Genomic DNA, 5,934 nt, shown 5'->3' with positions numbered 1-5,934 from the left:
TTGGTTTAACTTTGACTCAATCGTGACCAGTTGGAACTAAGGATTTTCCAATCGGTTCCAAATGGGTCCAGTTCATTACAATTGGCAACTCCAATTGGTTTTTCCTCTGACCCAATCGCAACCAGTTGGAAGTAAGGATTTTCCAATTGGTTCCTATTGGCCCCAGGGCCCCAGTTGATTCCTAGTGGAAAAGCCAATTGGAGTCAATTGCTTTTTTTAACTGGGTAGCTCTCAGCCGAAGTATTAAAACACATTTGTAACACGTCTTCTGTCATTTGACACCACCTCATGTCAACAAAAAAATACAAGAAAAACAAACATTAGCTCTAAATTTTAACACTGTGCGCTTGCAAACTTAAAAGAAACATAATACATAATGTGGCCTACTTTTACCCTTTCGATGTCACTGACTTATCTGTACATTCCCGCATTTCGGTCCCGCCATGACACTGACGTACACATACGTTTTCCACTTCCACTTGGATTTGCGCAGCAACATGAAGTAGGCGAGCTCCGAGGTAGTTCCACCATTTGCTGCATATTTCTACAAGCACATTTTCTCCTCTCTCTGGGTTCGCTCAGTCTGGGTTTTTGTTAGTGCGCTGCGGAACACGCCCTTTCATGGGTGTGGTTGAGCGCGCATCCGCAGATGCAAGGGCTCGCTCCCAGGCTTTGTGCACCGCTACGGCAGTGATTCTCCACTCAAATATTCATCCCGTAGTGCATGGCCACAAATCTTGCATGTTTCTGCCATCTGTCGTAGGTTTTATACAAATAAACCTCGGTACACCGAACTTCAATATAACGAAATTATCGAATATAGCGAAGCATATAATTTTTCTTAACCTCTTGTTCATAGAACACCATGTATTTAGAACCTCAATATAACGAAGTGTGTTTGTATGCGATTTCAATAAAACAAAATTTCACTGCCACCGCAAGGGAATGCCAAGACAATAAATGGAAACTTCCGCGGATGCAGATGGTCAAATGATCAAATTGGAAGCGGCTGCTTGCGAACGCACCTCTCAAATCGCACGACAAGAGCGACCACCGAAGTGGAGCCGCGTCATGTTCCGTTTAAAGTCCAAGTACCATAAGATCTTATGAGAAGCCAACTGGCGACCCTCGACCAGGCCCGGCGAGCCGCGATTGCCATTGGAGCCCTGTCAGAGGGAACCACCCAGGAATAAACCGCGCATAGCTTACTCTATTATTAAAGTTTCTCCTCCTCCTCCTATCAAGCCCCACGCATTGTGTGCTTTAGATGTGAGTGAAGGCATGTGACGTTGAGATAAAGATTCACATAGGAACTCCTCTGGGAGTTGTCTAAGTATGCGTAAGCATTGTGCCACTTGTTCATCTCCACGCAGCCTGGTATCATTATCAAAGTTATGCCACTTGATCCGTCCAGTACAAATGACAGTGCTGCGGCGACACAAACTCGTGCATTGATAACGCAAGCAAAGTACTGCAGGTGGCGGCACCAGGTGCACTGATGACGTTCCGATTATCATAAGCAGTTGTCGCTCTTTAGCGCCTTGTCCATCCATGATGAACCATTATGAGCCGTGATCAAAGGATACCGGCGGCGGCACGCACCGGTCAAACATACTCTGGCACAGGCCGACGGAGCGTATCTTCAAAGCAATCCGCAAAGCGGACAGAGAGTGGCGACTACTGATAGCTCCCACGCTGTGTTTTCGCCGCTCCGCGTTGAAGAGAGACATGCAGGCCCTTATCTTGAAAGCGATTGTCTTGCGGTAAGGAAGGATGGACGGACAGACGAAGTGACACACAGTTTTAGATGCGGAGCATCTTATAGCGGCGGCCTGTCCCACGGCGTCGTTGGCGTCGGCGTCGGCGTCCGTCCGCACCTCTCCTCATTCTCTCCACGCCAGCTGTGCGATAACGCCTCTCTCCTCCTCTCCCCCTCTCCACGCCTTCTGTTCGATAACGTGCTTCTCCCTCCGTGTCTTCATCCGCCACCTGTGCGATATCGCGCGCATGCTCGCCTCTCTCTCTCCTCCTCCTCTCCGCGCCAGCTGCTTATATAAACCCGGTGCATGCGCCGCTGCCTCAGTTGCTGCTTCGGTTTATATATAGTCACGCTGCGCCTTCCCATGCGCTGAATGGACGCCAACGAATCTGTCAACAAACTTTCTGGCACATCTTCAAACAGCAGCAGCCATTTCATTAACAGAACCGCGAGCACCTGTGAAGACAAGGCTGCGCAGAGAAGAGCTCGCGACGCAGAACGTAAACGTCGGCGACGCGCAGCGGATCCAGATTCAGTTCGCCAACGCGAAGCCGCTTCGAAACGTCAGCGTCGAGCAGCGGATCCTGAGCTTCGAGAACGGGAAGCTGCGTTGGTTCGTGAACGTCGAGCAGCGGATCCTGAGCTTCGAGAACGGGAAGCCGCGTTGGTTCGTGAACGTCGAGCAGCAGAACCTGAGGTTCGGAACCGTGAAGTTCAACGTAAACGTACGAAGCGAGCGGCGGAACCCGACCTACGAGAACGTGAAGCGGCGTTGGTTCGTGAACGTCCAGCAGCGGATCCTGAGCTTCGGCAACGTGAAGCAGCGTCGGATCGAGAACGTCGAGCAGCAGAACCTAAGGCTCGGGACCGTGATGTTCAACGTAAGCGTACGAAGCGAGCGGCGGAACCCGAAGTTCGAGAACGGGAAGCTGCGTGTAAACGTCAACAACGAGAGGCTGCTCCCGATGGTGCACGCGACGCGTGAACGCCGTTATAACGACCGCGATGCTCCGAATCAGCCCATGGTTCCCCTCGGGAAGATGGTGTAACTTTTTCCGTTGGGTAAGCATAGAAATGCTTCCGCATTTAAAAGGATGGCGCCTTCATGAGTGCCACCTTCCCACGTGAGCAAAGGGAAATAGAGGGAGGGGAGTGAGCTCGCTGTAACGCGATCAAGCGCGCGCGAAGCGGCAGAGTAGGGGTAAGTTGGCGCCCGTCTCGCCCGTGGCTGCGCATGGCTGTAAGCACGGCTGAGCGTCTACGCAGTCGCGCACCCTGCTTTAGAGATAATCTGCCACATGTGCAGAGAGTGGGCGTGCCGAGATGCCATGGCATCATGTGTGCTGTCTTGCCACGCATTTAGTATTGGAGGTTGCGTAATCTCAAATTTCCGTGACCTGTTGAAGCGAGAGGCAGACGAAACATCCACTCCCCACTGCCGGCGCTTTTCATGATAGCGTCGTCCTGGTGCTGGTGGCGCATCAGCTGCGAAGTTGGAGTGTATGCGAAAGCGTGGCTGGCTTCGCTTAATTCGTACCGCCAATGTGAAGATATCATCAACGTGGCATGAAACCATATCAATTATCGCCGACTCTCAAATTCAACAAAATGAACTGCTTTCTCATTCAACTTAGTTTTTTTGCGGTTTCTCGATAATTCAGCAAATTTTGTGGCCCTTTCCGTGCGACAAAGACCGATCGGCGACTGTGCTTGCATAAAAGATCGAATTTCCATACGGAAAATCCACGCACAGTTAGGACTCCCGAAGAGTAACTTGAACACGATGAGAGGCGACGGGAACAGCAACGTCATATGCACAACGGCGTCGTGCTCAGGCTCGGCAAAACCCAGTTCAAGGCTACGTCACACTGATCTATCGGATCAGCAGACACTTCAGCGTTTCTGGCCACCCACCTTCACAACGTGGATTGGAGCCCATTTTTAAAGACAAATATCCTTTCGAGTGATCCGTATGTTAAAAAGGAAGGTGTTGTGCGTTGCGGGTCTCTGAAAAGTTCACACTTCTTCCGGTTCTTGCTCCACTGGTGCAGGTACGATACATGACTGTTTTTGACCTTCATTTAAACAACTCCGCATTGGGACTCGGTTTGCAGTACACTGCATAGCATCCCACAATTTATAGGCAGTAACGTCTGGCGTGGCTTCAGAAAATTAATACGGATAATGTGCAATTACAGAACGAGCTTAAGAATTGTTAAGTTACCTTGTCACTGAGTCTTGGGATAAAAACAAACAAGAGTTACGTTTGTAAATCGGGCTATACCTTTCTAGTGGATCCCTAGTCTGCGTATCATGCTCGCAGTACGCCGTGTTCCTGGTGGGGTCCAAACTTGCGAACGCAGGACACGCCCACCGTTCGTGGGAATTCGCAAACTCGGTGAAACATGAGAAGTAAATAAGAACCAATAAGAAAAAGTTGAGTTTCTTCCAGCAGGTTTCCGAGACTGAGCGAGCGTTTTTTTTTTTTTTTTGACCGATGTTGCTTGTGTTACTCTAGATGCATGACTTCGAAACAAATCGAACCATTTGTAACAGAAGTTAGCTGTGTGCCCACAGTGGCAAAGCAAACTAGCGGCGCTGTGGCCAGGTAGACTGCTCCAAATCTGTAACGGGCGCCTGCACTTGTTTCTGAATTTCGATGCTAGCGAATAAACTTTAACATTACCGCGCTGAATGAGAAGACCTCATGTCCTGCTCACAGCGCTGTACTAACGCATGTTATCAAATGATACGTCGCCTCGCGGCATACCGTATGTCGTGGTCAATGTGTCATGATCAACAGCTAGTTATCGTTCCTGGTACCGGCGCTTGCGGACAATGGTATAATAGCGGGAATATTCCTGCTGCTTAAGGCAGCAGGAGGACTAATGCATGGGCAGCAAACTGTACTAACGAAACCGGATGAAGCTTAAGCGTTCATCACTAATCTAATAAAGCCCCTGCCTAAACAAAGCACAATCTGCGGTTTGAAACGGCAGCAGCACATTTAAAATATGTAAGAAGAAGCGTGTAGCATTGTGGACATTACACTCGTACTATGTTCAAACCTCTTTATTCCTACTTGGAACTTACTTGAATAAATGTAGCAAAGACTTCCAGCATTCCGCTGCATTCTGTAGAATAGTAGTCACTCGAATTGCGCTCACTGCGGCAACGTTTCGAGAATTTTAGGGTTTCAAGAGAGTGCGCTTAATACTGAATTCAATATATTGCCCACGAAATATCAATTTTCTAGAAACAGATGGCAGCATTAAAATCAATGCCAGTAATTACGATAACGTTCTTAAGCTAGAATTGTTCATAATAATTCACTCCAGTCAATCGTTATGTTGGGCATAATATTACCGAAGGTTCCTTGCAAATAGTAAATTTCACATACCAACAAAACAATTCGCTGATTTCACCCCAAGTAACGTCATTGCAGTTGTGAACGCATATGAAGTGATCGCAAATATTCAATGGAAACGTCTTCTACGGGCCAACTGCACCAATGTTACCTTGTTCAACTTTTGCAGAGGGCACTACTTCTGTGGATGCATTAATTAAGCATTATAAGCACCTAATGCGAAAAAAATTCGTCCACTCTTCCACTTCGTGAAGATGGTTAACCAGAGAAGCTGAAACGTGCGGCCCCATTGTTTATCACTGAGTTAATCTTGAGGGCTCATTCCGAGAACTTAGCCCAGTGATCCTGTAGCCGTCGGTTATTCCTGAGGGCTACAAGCGATTACAAAGTGCAGAACATCTACGCTTCAAGCCTCGTGTGCAGCAAGATCAGATCTATCATAACTGCGCACGTTAGAGTGCGATTAGGCAGATAATAAACAATCCAATAGTGACCACACCGAGGAACTTTACTGACTCAGAAACATAACAAGCCACTGCTTCAAAGTGTTTGCCAAATAAAGATTGACGTCAAAAACACACAGATCCTGATTTATTTCTTCAGCGGAAAGTTATGATAGCTCGGAATATATTTGTAGCCTCGCTTTTAAAGCCTGCACCGTATACGCTGCTTGTGATGTTTTGGCCATCGGTAACAAACTCCGAAAGCGCCTACATGTCCTATGAAGCTGTGGCTAAAGATTGGTGCAGTCCACCCAATCTCCGCCTACGATATCTGCCGTAACAGATGTTTGCTAACCCGTACTAGT

The sequence above is a fragment of the Dermacentor silvarum genome, chromosome 7, assembly GCF_013339745.2.
Source record: "Dermacentor silvarum isolate Dsil-2018 chromosome 7, BIME_Dsil_1.4, whole genome shotgun sequence".
NCBI classification, from domain to species: Eukaryota; Metazoa; Arthropoda; class Arachnida; order Ixodida; family Ixodidae; genus Dermacentor; species Dermacentor silvarum.
The sequence above is the reverse complement of the archived record's forward strand: the minus strand, read 5'-3'. Positions refer to the sequence as shown.